This window comes from Loxodonta africana, chromosome 2 (assembly GCF_030014295.1).
Source record: "Loxodonta africana isolate mLoxAfr1 chromosome 2, mLoxAfr1.hap2, whole genome shotgun sequence".
Classification (NCBI taxonomy): Eukaryota; Metazoa; Chordata; class Mammalia; order Proboscidea; family Elephantidae; genus Loxodonta; species Loxodonta africana.
Genome location: NC_087343.1, coordinates 191816112 through 191833120, shown reverse-complemented (window position 1 = coordinate 191833120; position 17009 = coordinate 191816112). Strand labels below are relative to the sequence as shown.

Here is a 17009-nt window from a genome sequence, read left to right as displayed (position 1 = left end):
TTCTTCACCAACACCATAGTTCAAAGGCATCAATTCTTCTTCGGTCTTCTTTATTCATTGTTCAGCTTTTGCACTCAATGAGGCGATTGAAAACAGGGCTTGAGCCAGGTATACCTTAGTCCTCAAAGTGACTTCCTTGCTTTCTATTTAATAGGGCTTTTTTAAATTATTATTGTGATAAAGTATGTATAACATAAAATTTATCATTTTAACCATCTTTGAGGGTACGATTCAGTGGTGTTAAGTACATTTACAAAGTTGTATAGCCATCACTACTATCTATTTCCATATCTTTTTTAACAGAAACTCTATACCCATAAGACAATATCTATTTAATGGTTTTGTATCTATTTTTACAAGCACCTCCTATTTACAGGAGTACTGGTTTTCACGAGCTGTTATGGTATAAAGTATCCTGTTTAAAATAGATTTTCTAAGTGAAAAAAGTGATACAATTTAAAGAAAAGCAGAGAGTAAGTAACGGCTCAGGTAGAATGCAGGTTTGGCAAAAACCACAAAGGGGATAAGCAAATGGCTGTTGTTTGGGTGAGTCAGACATAAATCCATAAACACAGACCCATCACAGAGACCTACCTTGGTCCTTTCTTAAGGAGAACAGGTAAAATCACAAGCCAGTAATTCAATGGACAAATATCGCCAAGAGCTCTTTCTCCTGTGAGGGAACAGAAGCAAGCATACAGGACGGCGTTTTCCTCTCGATCTTGAGAGTTGCCACCTTTAGGCACCCAGCTTACAATGAGGTCCCTTCTTAGGGAATTTCTCTCCCCACCCTACCCCCAGGGCTCCAGAGGTGGGCACTAGCTGCCAAGTTTACATCACATGGCCCTGCTCCCCTGACCACAAGAGACTCTGAGCCAGTGCTATTCTCCCTCTGAATTAGCAACTATTAGTGGAAATGGTTAATGCACTTGACTGCTAACCAAAAGCTTGGTGGTTTGAATCCACCCAAAGGTGTCTCAGAAGACAGACCTGATGATCACAAGCCTGGTAATCTACTTCTGAAAACAATCAGCCACCGAAAACTCTATGGAGCACAGTTCTACTCTGACACACATGGGATCACTATGAGTTGGAATCTACGCGACATCAACTGGTCGGTTAGTTGGTTGTTTTTAGGAATTTGCATTAGAACTAAGAGTCTCTAGCTAATGCTGAGCTGGTCTCCTGTACAGTGGAAGCACAAAAGTCCAGTTAAAAACCAAACCAAACCCATTGCCATCGAGTCGGTTCTGACTCATAGCAACCCTATAAGGACAGAGTAGAACTGTCCCATAGGGTTTCCAAGGAGCAGCTGGTAGATTTGAACTTCTGACCTTTTGGTTAGCAGCTGTAGCTCTTAACCACTATGCTACCAGGGCTTAAACTCTAGTTACCCATTGCCGTCGAGTCGATTCCAACTCCTAGAGACCCTACAGGACAGAGCAGAACTGCCCCATAGAGTTTCCAAGGAGTGCCTGGTGGATTTGAATTGCCGACCTTTTGGTTAGCAGCTGTAGCACTTAACCACTACATCACCAGGGTTTAGGGGAGGTCATTTTCTGCCACATGGCCTGAGACACACAAAGAGGATCTGTAGGTAGAAAGATGGATGTGAGACAAAGGGAAATAAGCACTACCCAACCCATGTTAACCCATGTTCTACAAACCACGCTATCGGTCAGTCTTTGACCAAGCTGTTCAATCTGCCTAGCATACTGTTCTGCCCTTCCTCTCCAAGATGACTCCTGTGAGACCCATGGGTTCCCATCACTTTTAACAATGAAGTCTGTGCTCCTCACCATGGCCATTTCTAAAATTATTCATCTCTTGCCACTCCACATCACTGACTTTCAACCAACTTTCAGTTCCTTGATCAAGCCAAGCTTATTCCAACCTGAGGGCCTTTGCACATGGCTGATTCTTTGTGTCATTCAGGGGTCTGCGGAAATGGCCCCTGTTCAGAGTGGCCTCCCCTAACCATCCTAAATAGGATAGGTGCTACCTTGCTCTCTATTTTCTCTTTCTTTATTTGCTGCATGAGACCAGCTACCTTGTCCATCTTATCCACCATCATATCCCCCAAAGTCCAGCACAGAGCCTGCTATATCCAAGATGCTCATCAAATATTGCTGAATTAATGGCTGAGATATGAGGGCCCTGCCCACACTAGTCCAGACAGAGCCAAGCTGTCGAAGGTAAAGGGGATGGGGTGACACACGGCAGAGATACCGTCATTAGCTTGACCTGTGTCTAGAAGTTTCCCAGTCAAGCAAGTCCTCTAAGGAAATGCAAGTCAGTGAAGAACTTGGCAAATGGAGCCCGAGGCTGGTCAAAAGACGGTCACGCTCTGAAATATGCATGACCAGATTTTGTGCACTGTGCAAGTTTTATCTTTGACCGTACTTACGGAAACATTATTCAAGAACACTGCGAGCGCACAAAAATAAATCTTTAAAAATACCATTTGGAAGGCATACACATACAAGTGAAAATTTTTCTCTTTCTACTAGAGCAGTCCATTAAGGCATATTTTAAAAGCAAATATGCTAAGTTACTGCACACAGTAACCTGCGAATAAAAACGTACCCAGTGACTGCCCACACAGCTTCCTCACGAATGAAACCCACACTGATTTCACCATTGAGACAAAGCCACCAGATCAGGGTGGGAGCGAGGGAGGGGGCAGCTTGCTAACTCTGCTTCCTGCCTTCTGAGGACCTGAGGGTACCCAGAGCAGAAGGTCACGGTTCTCACTCAGGCCTGAATGCTGGTCAGAGTGGCCACAACCACCACCAGCACTGAGCAAAGCAATTCTCATTTAATCCTACTACGACCCTATGAAGCAGGTAGTATTAACCCTGGGCTTGCGTTGAGCAGACTGAAGCTCAGAGGCTAAGTCACCTGGCCTTGGAATCACAGCTAATCAGTGTCAAGGCTGAAATTTGAACCCCACGTGTCCAGATTCTAAGCCTCTACCCTCCCCATCCACCCAGAAGCTGTCCCCACCTGTACGCTCCCTAGATTCTCTCTCTTTACCCTCAAAGTTTCCCCTGTGTGGCTGCCTGCTTAAGCCCTGCTGTCAGCAAACTGCAATCAATGGTACACAACTTTCTGTTTTCTGTCTCCCCTAGTCACCTATCACAGGTTGCCTAGGTGGTGCAAATAGTTAACACTCAGCTGCTAACCAAAATGTTGGTAATTCGAGTCTACCCAAAGGTGCCTCAGAAGAAAAGCCTGGTGATTACTTCCAAAAAATCATCCTCTGAAAATCCTACGGAGCACATTTCTACTCTGACACACATGGGGTCGCCATGAGTTGGAGTCAACTTGATGGCAACTGGTCTTTTTTTTTAAAAACACCCACCACATGCTGGACCTGCAGTAAACATCATATGGATGACGGCTTGCCCTTGGTGCTCCCTGGTTAGCGCCTCTGGCCAGCCTCTCCTTTCCTCTGCCATCCCTTGGTGGCTGCTCTCTTCTTTTTTTTCTCACCAGTTATTAGCTTTCTTGTTTAAGTTTTATGTGCCTAATTTGTCTTGTTACCCACTTCTTTTCATTGGTAGGCTTGTGAAAAAAACAAGAAGAATCTAGAAATATTCTTTGGCTTTCTTTTAGATTATAATCTTACCATTGCTTGTTTCCATTTCTTTCTTCTGGAAGGCTTCTTTTAGTTTTTTTTTTTTTTTTTTTTCCTCTCTCTCTCTCTAGTTCTTTTGCCTTTCTCAAGTTTTTAGGAAAAAAAAAAAACATACAGATAGATATTTCCACCACCAGTCTGTCAGTTTGTCATATTGTGATAGCTCACATGTTGCTACAGTGCTGGAAGCTATGCCACTGGTATTTCAAATACTCGCAGTGTTGCCATGGTAGACAGGTTTCAGCAAAGCTTCCAGACTAGGAAGAAAGGCCTGTTGATCTACTTCCAAAAATTACTCAATGAAAACCCTACTGAACAGAATACTGTTCAATGTACTGCTGGAAGACGAACTCTCCAGGTTGGAAGGCACTCAAAATACATCGTGGCTGCAGTAATGGACTCAGACATACCAATGATCATGAAGATGGCACAGGACCAGGCAACATTTTGTTCTGTTGTACACGGGGTCTCCATGAGCTGGAGCTGGCTCAATGGCAGCTAACAACACAACATATATAGATATATATACACATATATACATACATGTCGTTCTAACTAAGCATCAAAAAGAGTTTTGCAACAGTTAACTGGTAGAGATGGAAGAGTAAGTTCTGATTTCTAGAACCATGATAGAATACAAAGAGGTAGGAATTTGAATATTCAGGTTCAAATCTGGACTTAGATCCTTCCAGCTGCATGAAACTCAGACAAGAATATCTGAGACTGAGGTTTTCATCTGTAAAATGGGGATAATGATTTTATTCCCTCCCAAGGTCATAGAGATCTAAAGGGACATTTTCTAAAAGAAAGCACTTTCGACCTATACATAATATCAGTGTAAAGTACATATGGGGTCGCCATGTTGGTGCAAATGGTTAATAAGCTCAGCTGCTAACCAACAGTTTCAAGGTTTGAGTCTACCCAGGGGTGCTTCAAAGGAAACTCCTGGTGATCTACTTCCAAAAAATCAGCCATTAAAAACCCTATGGAGCACAGTTCTACTCTGATACACATGGAGTCACCATGAGCTGGAGCTATCTTGGTGGCAACTGACAGTGGAAACTAGTATGTGATCCGGGCCTTGAGTGAACTATGAGTGTCGTAAGAGTTGGAAGGATTCCAATTAATTGCCCATTGGAATCCCATTAACACTTTACATCCATCCCCTCCCCCAAGGGGGACTTCCTCTGTGTAAGTCCCAGTTCTGCTAATAGAACTAGTAGTCATTTTGTCATTCAACACACAGATATGCACAGTCAATTCTCATTATTCATGGTAGTTATGTTCTATAACATCACTGTGAACACCGAATTAGTGAATACTGAATCACTCTTCCAGGGGAAATACAGGCTTAGGTTCCTGCAAGCCTCTGGTCACAACATTTTCATGAGTCGACTAATACATAACCTTATTTTATGTGTGCTTCTGTTTAAAGCGACCTTATTTAATACATATTTCCTACAAATAATTATTTAAAGTATCTCTTTATAATAAAAACACTAGCCAAGAAGAGTATAACATTTTCCTGACCCTGGGTAACCTATGAATTTATTTGGCTTTCATCCTCATAACATTGCTGTCCACAAGACATTTTTTTTTAACAGTCGTCATCTCACGAAGCTACAAATTTAACCACTTTTCCATCACTTCATCATGCACTATAGGTGTTACTTTAGCATTTTCCATAGCGGTCTCACATACAGTTCAGTAAATTTCCTCTTCCTTTTTCCAAATGCACCTTATTGTTGATTCATTAACATTGAACTCACTACCAGTATTACTACAACTCACATCTGAACAAAGCTTATCTAATACACATGTTTTTCTCCATAAGGTGCATCACAGCCTTCTCACACTTAGCAACACTAGACAGCACTATGCTTGAAGACCTTTTTAAACAGCAAAATCACCAAGAAAAAGCACAAAAACGCAAAAAAATATGGCCCTCAGAAACCATGAAAAGAACACTTGTTTGCAGGATGGGAACTAAAATGAGAAGGCTGAGCATCACCTTGTTCGACCTCAGACAGGAAGACGCACGTCAGGCAACTCATATTTTTCACCATCCGCACATGCCCACGAATGACCACAAAAGCCTGGGACTATTGATTTTGGGGTTACAAATAAATTTTTGCAAGTAGGTGAATTCGCAGGTACGGAATCTGCAAATATGAGGACCCACCATATGTATTTAACCTGCTGCGTGCCAGGGACTATATTGGGTGCTGGGAATTGAACAGTGAGCAGGGTGAGCAATATCCTTGCCTCTAGAGAGCATATAATTCATTCTGGGCTGAGAGAAAGGAGAAACAGACAACAACCAAAACAAATAAAGAAACAAGAAAATAACTGAGCAAGATTCCTGATTTTCATCAAGGCCTAAGGCGGGAAAGAGCTTGGCCTTTTTGCAGCACTGAAAGAAGGCACTAGAATCAGTGAGGGGGAGAGCAGTTCCCATGAGGTCTGTGAAACAGGTAGGGCCAGATCTTGCAGGGCCTTGTGAACTGTGGTCAGGACTGTGGGTTTTATTCTAAAGAGGCCTCTGCAGGTTTTAAACAACTGAGTTTTTGTTTTTTTATTGGTTTGGTTTAGTCTGGTTTTTCGTTTGCTTTTGTTTTTTATCAATCTGGCTACAGTGCAGAGAATTTGGATTGGGGGAGAATCTTGGTGAGCAAACATGGAAGCTGGAGACCAACTGGTCAATTCTGCAAAAGTCCAAGACTGAGGCAGCTGGGGTTTGGAGGGTGGCCATGGAAATGGAGAGAGGTGAAGAACTGACACAGATCTTAGAGTCAGAAACAACAAGAATTGGTGATGGGTTTCTCACAAAAGAGTGAAAGGAAAATATCAAAGACAACTTTCAGGTTCTGCTGGAGCCACCAGAGGAGCAGTGATAACATTTGTGGAGATTAGGGGGTATGGGCGAGCAGGGGAGGAACCGGGGCAGCTAAAGGCAGGGTGGGTAAAAGAGAGGTTTAAACTTGGGTCATTTTTCTACCTACCTCACATGCAAAAGTTGGTCATCTCACCAGTTTGTCTCCCACAGTCTTCTCAAAATCCCCTCTTCCTTTCCATCTCCACGTTGCCACCCAACTTCTCCACGTGTCTCTGCCTCAAGGTCTCCCCCTCAAATCCCTCTGCTGTACCCCCACTAGAAAAACATACTCAGAACTTCCTAGAAGAGGGGAATAAAGCATTTTCCTTTATTGTTCAAGCCACTTTTGCACTGGATTCTCTGTTACTTGCGGATGAATTCAGACAAACCAAGCCCATAAGGTCTAACCCCAGCCAACGCTCCAACCACCAGCCCTCCCCTCCCTAATCCCCTTCATTCCCAGCCACACAGAACCATCCAGCTTTTCCAATCAGCCCGCTCTCTCGCTCCTCTGCATATGAGGGCTCAGTGCTTGGGATGGTCTATCTTCTCTTCCTCTCTCTAAATGCCTCCCAACCATCCTTCAAGATCCAATTTCTATTTTTTAAAAAATTCACCTAAAAACTAAAATTTTTCATCTTCGACACCTTACAAGTCCTCTCATCGTTCTCCTGACTCCCAAGGAAATCTGTCCTTATCTATATCATAATCCCTACCACACGATGCTTCCTGCCGTCTAGATTGCTACCTCTATAGGGCAGAGATGTGTCCGTCCCTTCCTTTTTGCCCAGTATGCAATATTGGGTCGTAATATATAGGCATGCATAAGAATTTGTTGAATGAATAATTGAATGAATGAATGTCAGGGTAGGTTAGGTTGTAAAATCTTTATGTAAAGTAAAAATCATGAATGGTCAGAATTAATCTTAAAAATTTCATCACCCATTAAAAATACAGTATTCATGTTATCCACCACCCATCTGTCAGTCTGTCGTACTGTCATGGCTTATGTGTTACTATGATGCTGGAAACTATGGTACCAGTATTTCAAATACCAGCAAGATCATCCATGGTGGACAGGGTTCAACAGACCTTCCAGACTAAGACAGACTAGGAAGAAAGGCCTGGTGATCTACTTCTGAAACAGCCAAAGAAAATCTTACAGATCACAAAAGAATATTGCCCACACAAAATAATAAATGTTGGAGAGGCTGCAGAGAGATTGGAACTCTTATACACTGCTGGTGGGAATGTAAAATGGTACAACCACTTTGGAAATCTATCTGGCGTTTTCTTAAACAGTTAGAAATAGAACTACCATACAATCCAGAAATCCCACTCCTCGGAATATACCCTAGAGAAACAAGAGCCTTCACACAAACAGATACATGCACACCCGTGTTTATTGCAGCTCTGTTTACAATAGCAAAAAGCTGGAAGCAACCAAGGTGTCCATCAATGGATGAATGGGTAAATAAATTGTGGTATATTCACACAATGGAATACTACGCATCGATAAAGAACAGTGACGAATCTGTGAAACATTTCATAACATGGAGGAACCTGGAAGGCATTATGCTGAGCGAAATTAGTCAGAGGCAAAAGGACAAATATTGTATAAGACCACTATTATAAGATCTTGAGAAATAGTATAAACTGAGAAGAACACATACTTTTGTGGTTACGAGGGTGGGAGGGAGGGAGGGTGGGAGAGGGTTTTTTACTGATTAATTAGTAGCTAAGAACTGCTTTATTTATTTATTTTTTTTTAAGAACTGCTTTAGGTGAAGGGAAGGACAATACTCAATACATGGAAGGTCAGCTCAACTGGACTGGACCAAAAGCAAAGAAGTTTCCGGGATAAACTGAATGCTTCAAAGGTCAGCGGAGCAAGGGCAGGGGTTTGGAGACCATGGTTTAAGGGGACTTCTAAGTCAATTGGCAAAATAATTCCATTATGAAAACATTCTGCATCCCACTTTGAAATGTGGCGTCTGGGGTCTTAAATGCTAACAAGCAGTCATCTAAGATGCATCAATTGGTCTCAACCCACCTGGAGCAAAGGAGAATGAAGAACACCAAGGTCACATGATAACTAAGAGCCCAAGAGACAGAAAGGGCCACATGAACCAGAGACCTACATCATCCTGAGACCAGAAGAACTAGTTGGTGCCCAGCCACAATCGATGACTGCCCTGACAGGGAGCACAACAGAGAACCCCTGAGGGAGCAGGAGATCAGTGGATGCAGACCCCAAATTCTCATAAAAAGACCATACTTAATGGTCTGACTGAGACTAGAAGAATCCCGGCAGTCATGGTCCCCAAACCCTCTGTTGGCCCAGGACAGGAACCATTCCCGAAGACAACTCATCAGACATGAAAGGGACTGGACAGTGGGTAGGAGAGAGATGCTGATGAAGAGTGAGCTAATTATATCAGGTGGACACTTGAGACTGTTGGCATCTCCTGTCTGGAGGGGGGATGGGAGGATAGAGAGAGTTGGAAGCTGGCAAAATTGTCACGAAAGGAGAGACTGGAAGGGCTGTCTCATTAGGGGGATAGCAAGTGGGAGTATGGAGTAAGGTGTATATAAACTTATATGTGACAGTCTGACTTGATTTGTTAACGTTCACTTGAAGCTCAATAAAAGTTAATAAAAAAAAAAAAAAAAAGAATATTGTCCAATACAATGCTAGCAGATGAACTTCCTAGGTTGGAAGGCTCTCAAAATACACAGTGGCTGCAACAATGGACTGGAGCCTACCAATGATGGTGATGATGGGGGACACAACAACATTTCATTCTGTTGTACATGGGTTCGCCATGAGTTAGAACCAACTCTACAGTAGCAACAACAATCCATGTTACGGGTATACAGCCCTGTAATTTTTATCCTCACTGGAGATTGAGAAGCACTGAGTTACACTAAAGGGGGGAATAATCAAGAGAAGTTACATGAAAATGTCTCTCATTCAAACCACCCAGTTTTAACATAATCACCAATGTTTAAATGGTACGCGTGTGTGAGAATGAGGTGTGGGGAAAGGGCAGAGATTGGACCCAGAATTCTACAGTGACTCCCACTTCCCTGAGGCATTCACTTCATTTTTAACATTTTGTCTCTATAACCTTAACCCCCAGTAAACCAGAAAAAAAGTTGTCATCATCATTTATCATCGTGATCCAATGGATCTTTTTTATTCTTAAGAATAATTTTCAGAAGTAAGAATAAAGGGATAGTTTTTTTTTAACACTTTGTTAGAAGATTTAATAAGTATTTAAACATAAACCCACTGCCATCAAGTTGATTCCGACTAATAGCAACCCTATAGGACAGAGTAGAACTGCCCCTTAGGGTTTCCAAGGAGCAGCTGGTGGATTCAAACTGCTAACCTTTTGGTTAGCAGGCAAACGCTTAATCGCTGCACCACCAGTGCTCCATAATTTAAACATAGCAAACGTAAATTTTCATCCCATATTTTACTGGTTTTGAAAGTATATAAAGCCCAAATGGGCAACATCCTTTGAATGCAACTAACTGCTCATTAATTCAAAAATGGTTACAGGAGTACATCGACAAGGAACTGCCATAAATTCAAGCCAGATCCAGAAGAGGACATGGAACAAGAGATATCTTTTCTGATGTCACATGGATCTTGGCTGAAAGTAGAGAATACCAGAAAGATGTTTACCTGTGTTTTATTGACTATGCAAAGGCATTCGACTGTGTGGATCATAACAAATTATGGATAACGAGGTGAAGAATGGGAATTCCAGAACACTTAACCGTGTTCATGCAGAACCTGTATATGCACCAAGAGGCAGTCATTCAAAATGAACAAGGGAATACTGCGTGGTTTAAAATCCGAAAAGGTATGCATCAGGGTTGTATCCTTTCAGCATACTTGTTCAATGTGTATGCAGAGCAAATAATCCAAGAAGGCAGACTATATGAAGAACTCAGCAACAGGACTGAAGCAGGACTCATTAACAGCCTGTTATATGCCGATGACATAACCTTGCTTGCTAAAAGCAAGGAGGAAGAGGACTTGAAGCACTTACTGATGAAGATCAAAGACTACATGCAGCTTTCAGTATGGATACACCTCAACATAAAGAAAACAAAAATCCTCACAACTGGGCCAATAAGCAACACCATGATAAAGAAATTGTCAAGGATTTCATTTTACTTGGATCCACAATCAACACCCATGCACGCAGCAGTAATCAAATGACACATTGCATTGGACAAATATGCTGCAAAAGACCTCTTTAAAGTGTTCAAAAGCAAAGATGTCATTTTGAGGACTAAGGTGCGCCTGACCCAAGCCAATCGTCTTATATGCATGAGAAAGCTGGCCAATGAATAAGGAAGACTGAAGAAGAATTGATGACTTTGAATTATGGTGTTGGCAAAAAATATGGAATATAATATGGACTACTACAAGAACAAACCAATCTGTGTTGGAAAAAGTACAACTAGAATGTTCCTTAGAAGTGAGGATGGCAAGATTTCATCTCACGTACTTTGGACATGTTATCAGGAAGAACCAGTCCCTGGAAAAGGACATCATGTTTGGTAAAGCAGGGGGTCATCCTTCCAATTACCTCTGTAAACACACCTGACTTCATCATTTGTGCCCTTCAAACTGTATCAAGTAAATTTTGGTAAACAAACATCATGGAAGGTAAAAGAATATTGGCTCTCAGATTCTTGCTGCAAAATACTGTGTGATGAAGTCATTCCTGTTGTATGATTGTTATCCTTAGAAACACATTGTTCACTCATCAATTCTTGAGTTGGGCGAAATTCATCCAGAATATTATCAGGCAAGATTCTTACTTGGAGACTTTGCCTGTACAGTCAGTTAAGGGCCTACAGAGCTGCTGCTGCTGTCTCTTTGCGTTCACCTTCTGACTTGTCTGATAATTGTAAAATGTTTTTCTCTGTCAGTTTTCTTCTCTTTGCCATATGTGCAGAGAATGAAAAACTCAGTATTTTCAACTGTATTCAATGAAAGCCCCCCCCCAAAAAATGCTAAGACTAAGACTACAAAGACGGTGTTCTCTTTCTTCTTTTATACTTTCTTGAAAGAGGATGTAATACTTTGAGCAATGTAATAAGAAACCTGAAGGATGACGCAATAGTGATGAATTATTTCACTGTTGCATCACCCTTGTAGGTAATTCCATCAAGTCCTTACTATTTTAGTCGCTTTTTTTTTTGGCCCATTTGGGCAATAATTCATAATTAATGAAGAAATAATTCCTAAGAGGAGAAAATGAGTGTTTCAAGATATAAGAAAAATAAGATCTCATGATGTTATCTTAGACCTTTCAAAGCTTCCTATAGCCCTATATGGTAACTTCAAGATTAAAGCAAACCAAACCAAACCCAGTGCCGTCGAGTCGATTCCGACTCATAGTGGCCCTATACGACAGAGTAGAACTGCCCCATAGAGTTTCCAAGGAGCACCTGGAGGATTCAAACTGCTGACCCTTTGGTTAGCAGCTGTAGCACTTAACCACTACACCACCAGGATTTCCAACTTCAAGATAGAATGAGTTTAATTTTTTTTTTAAGGTAAGTATTTTTCCGATCTTTGGAAGACTGCTAAGAAAGAACAAAAGTCATGAAATAGCAATCCTTACAAAGAGAACTGCTCAGAAAAGAAACTCAAAAATTTAAATTGGGTCCCATGGACTCCGATGGTATGTTGTTAGCTGCTATCGTGTCAGCTCGAGTCACGATGAACCCATGTGCAATGGAATCGGACTGTTGTGATCCACAAGGTTTTCACTGGCTGATTTTCAGAAGTAGATTGCCAGGCCTTTCTTCCTAGTCCATCTTCGTCTGCCTCCACTGAAACCTGTTCAGCATCACGGCACCGCACAAGCCTCCACTGAAAGATGGGTGATGGCTGAGCACGAGGCACATCAGCCAGAAATCAAACCTGGGTCTCTCAGATGGTATACTGAGGGGTAAATCCATTAATAGATTTGGTCTTTTGGTGAAGACTTTCAAAATCTGGTTCTCTGGAAAACTTTCCCACAAAAGGACTCTTCCTTCACCTAGATAAAATCCCAAAGTTCTCAGACCAAGGGAGCACTATAACATTCCAACACCAAAATGCTCACTTCCAGGGACTCAGCCAGCACTCACCTTGGAAACAAGGCAGCCCTTTGCCCAGAGTTTTACCTCCCACAGTTTGTCTCATCATACAATGAGGAAGCAAAAATTATGGCCCAAGGAAAACAGAAAGGGCTTCTGGGAGACCACTCAGGCTTCAGAGCAAGGCACTAACAAAATTCAGACCACAATCAGACCTCGATGTTTATTGCTTTGTATTCTTTCCAGGAAATGATTTATTGTAAGGGATACAGTGTTCCTATTCTCTGTGGGGTTTTTTAAATTATTTTTTATCTTTTTTGTTTCCAGTCAATCCATGAGCACGGTTTGACTATTGATCTATGACATGGAGGAAATGCCCAATTCATGAAAGCACTGGATTCCAAAACTTTGGGAGTTGGTTGTTTTGGGAACCCAAAATATATTTTCCTCCTATGAACAATATTATAAACGATGGCTAGGTTTCCAGGCCAGTTCACAAAAAACCCTATTTAACTCATAGCATTATCAAAACACTGTACTTATGTGCTGAAAACTACTAGAAAGTAATTTTGTTGAATGTTAATAAGCAAACCCAACTCCTGAAGACACATTCTCCTTTATTCTGAATTCAGGCTTAATGAAAGAAGATAAGGGGAAAGAAAAGATTTTTTATGGAAAGACCTCCGTTTTCAGCAATTTCGGACACTAATGGTTCTTTATTTTATTTGTCCAATTTCACTTCTGCTTTCTTTTTCCTTCATATAAGCATGACACAAAAAAGCCACAGTTAGGGGAGGTTTGGGGCTCACAAAGTAAGACAAGTGAAAGATGGGTGAGGAAGGGGGAAAGTAAAAAGTTTGAAAGAGGTGTTCTTGATCGTTGTGAGAATGCCAAAAGCAGCATTCATTGATTTGCTATGGAAAAGGTTGGGAAATTGGGTAGAAGGCAGGCGACCCAGTATTGGCCCTTGAGTCAGGTAAGGCAGTTGCTTTCCAGTCGATTTACTCTGCTCCACAGGGTTTTCAATGTTTGATTTTTCAGAAGTAGATCGGCAGGTCTTTCTTCCAATGCATCTTTGGGTGGACTTGAACCTTCAACCTTTCAGTTAGCACAGTTTGCACCACCCCAGATCTCTCACTTGAGTCAGGTAGCAATGAGGAGAGTCAAGGCTACTTGGTCAAACAGTTCCCTCTCGGACCATAAGGTGGTGCTATCAGCCCAGACAGTCTGCCCCAAGGGGGCCCCATTGTGCAGTAGGCGGAGCTGTCCATGTGTAAGCCATGTTCTCTCTGGCTCTGGAGTTCACATAAAGCCTGGACTAGGCAATATGTATCAACCTCCACTGTCATTGCGTCCTCACTCAGGGACTGGTCCCAACCTCTAAGGTCCCAACTGCTCACACCTGACCAAAAAACACTTTCTCCTTTCCCGAGCACCACAATCCCCATCAAGATACCAAACAATTATTTCTCTCATCTTTATGTTCCTCTACAAAGACAGCACTGGTCCCCTAATCTTTTCCCAATTCCAGAACATAGAGTCTCATCCTTAAATACCAGCAGGATGAGGCAGCAAGATCTTCTATGGTGAGCATGGACTTGTCACAGTGGTCCCAACCTTGACAACAGAGCGCCCACAGACCTTGACAGCTTGATCTTCTATTTTAACACCAAAGTGGGCAGTGCCTACTCCCTACACAAATCTCGCTGTATCTCCTCCCTGCAATGCCCTCTCTTACTGTCCTTACCTCCACTTATGAAAATCCTCCTTCATCCGTTCAAGGTCTAAACCAGTTACCCCTCCATGAAACCTGCTACGCGTTGACTGCATTTAACTGATGAAATGGGTTTAGAGAGAAGAATGGGGGCTCTGTGCATCAACCACAGAAGTCCCTGGATGTCACCAGGCAGGCCCACCACATCATCTCCACAGCTGGTTGTCTTACTGGGAAGGAGAGCCCATCCACCCGGACTTCAAAGGGGTGCTGGACCTCAAGGCAGCACCAGCTGGTCTGTCACTGCCCCTCCCAGGAGATGGTTCCATAAAGTCTCATGCCCCATCTAGGGTGGACTCAGGTCTGCAGGGACACCAAAGCCTTGAGCACAGTGTGCTACACAATGTCAGTTCTCAATTCACATTGTTGTTAGCTGTTGTTGGGTTGAACCACAACTCACGGTGACCCCATGCACAACAGGATCAGACCGTTGTGAACCACAGGGTTTTCAGAGGCTGATTTTCAGAAGTAGGTCACCAGGCCTTTCTTCCTAGTCCATCTTAAGTCAAGAAGCTCCGCTGAAACCTGCTCCACATCATAGCAACACGAAAGCCTTCGGCGACAGATGGCTGGTGCCCGCACATGAGGTGCACCGGCCGGGGAATCAAAGCCAGGTCTCCCAAATGGAAGGCGGGAATTCTACCACGGAACCACCAGTGCCTCCAATTCATGTTACTTTTATAATACTAAACCATTAAAAATCAAACCCATCACCATCAAGTTGATTCTGACTCATAGTGCCCCTATAAGACAGAGTAGAACTGTCCCATAGGATTTCCAAGGAGCAGCTGGTGGATTCAAACTGCCGACCTGTTGGTTAGCAGTTGAGCTTAAAAGCTTAAAACCACTTCACCACCAGGGCTCCTTGTAATAATAATTACTATTATTATTACTGTCCCCTTCCCAAGGCCCACCCTGCCAAATTAGGCCTGAGTTACAGAGCTAAAGAAATAAGCATAGAGGAGGAAGATCATGGGCAACAAAGTCACCAGTCTGCGCCTCACTTCTTCCCACCCCCTCTCACCCCACCACAAGCCTGCAGCCTACACTGAGTGTTCCATGCAAATTATCTACTGTTTCTGCAAAAGAATTTTCACAGCCCTGGTGAAACTGACCAGAATGGGCTTGTGTGTCTGGATTTGTTTGCCCTGGCTAGGGCATTTAGAGACAAAAACCTTTAAGAATCAATACCTGTGCGTGCAAAACCTCAAATTCTAGCTACTAAATTTTCTTTTAGTTCCAAAACGGCTGTTGGCTCAGGTAGGAGCCACAAATGTCCCCTGTGAGGCTCTGGAGCAAATACCCTCAAGATGAATTTTTAATTAGGCAAGTCCTCCAAGGGCTGTCCCCAGAGCCTCATGGTGGCAAAAGACAGGGCCTGGCAAAAGCAGTGGAAAGTGGAAAGGCAGGAGCCCCAGGACCCCAGGGGTCAGTCCCTCCATCTGCCTGGCCTCTGCTCCAGGTGGCCTCAGAGACTTTGGAGCCTTCAACCTGGAGAGAAGGCTGCATCTGGCAAAGGTGGCCTTGCCCCCTCCCCCTGCATCTCTCTTATTTCTGTTGCTCAAAGAACCAGGTGACCAGATGCCTTTTTAATTCCAAAGTTGCTCATGTTCTAACCTTCAAAAGAGGTTACGGGAAGAAAGCCTGTCCAGCTATACGTACAAAGCAGAAGTAAAACCAAATGGCCATCTGGCCCCGGGAAATTCATGGGCTTAAGGAGTTAGTGAGAAGCCAGGATACTGATGCTTTTTTTTTTTTTTTTTTTTAAAGATCTGCAGGAGGTAGTTTTTCATAAACTAATAAAGGAAGCTAAGTTAACTATGCAAACAAATGTGGGGTGGGAAATGAGAACCACCCATTTTAATGTACTTGCACCCCCACCTTCTTTCACAAAAGATCTGAGGCTTCAGGAAGTAATTGCTATTAGAATCATGGGCATGAGTGGTCAGTTTCTTGCCACCGCTGCAGACTCGGACCTTCAAAGTGACGGTTTATTAGGACTCTGAAAGTCAGGCGGGGACAGTCGACACCCGCTCTCAGGGGCACTAGCCCACTCCGACAACGCACTCCCCACCCCCTCTTCTCCCTTCTCCTGCCCCAGGGCAGCGGGAAGCGCCGGACAAGCTGCAGCCAGCGGCGGCCACCCTGCCCCCCGCCTCTGCTTTACCCACGCCCGCCCAAGTGCCGCGGGGACCCAGAGAGAGAAGCTTCGGAAGCCGAGAAGTGGCCCAAGGATGACCTGCCCAACGCGGCTCCGCACCCCCTCCCCCAGCCTTGTCACATGGCGGCCCCAACGAGGAAGGCAGTGCGCCCCGCAGCGGAGACCTGGGACCGCGTCGCCGCTGGTGGTGGGTGATGAAATCTTTCAGGCGCATTACTGCAGAGCGCGAAAGCGGGGAGCAAGACGAGAATGTAGGGAGAGGATGGTACCCCGGCTCACCTGTCTCCAGGAAGAGAGTGAGGGCGTGGGGGAGGGGTGACGGCGCGCAAAGCTGGGGGGAGTGCCTAGGGGCGCTCTGGCGCCACGGCCGCATCCCCGCCCTCCATCAGCTTGCTAGCCCCGGAGCTGCGCCGTCGGGCTGACGATGCCGGGAACAGTTCCTATC

General features: G+C 43.7%; 1 long non-coding RNA gene across 1 annotated transcript in view; it reads right to left on the bottom strand.

Moving 5' to 3' along the window:
* The window catches only part of LOC104846114 (uncharacterized), a 34052-nt gene extending 17153 nt beyond the window's left edge, over positions 1-16899 (bottom strand). Inside the window, exon 1 of the long non-coding RNA XR_775788.3 lies at positions 16844-16899. This is a non-coding gene — a long non-coding RNA (uncharacterized LOC104846114). The remainder of the gene's footprint in view (positions 1-16843) is intronic.
* Between the last annotated feature and the right edge of the window lie 110 nt (positions 16900-17009).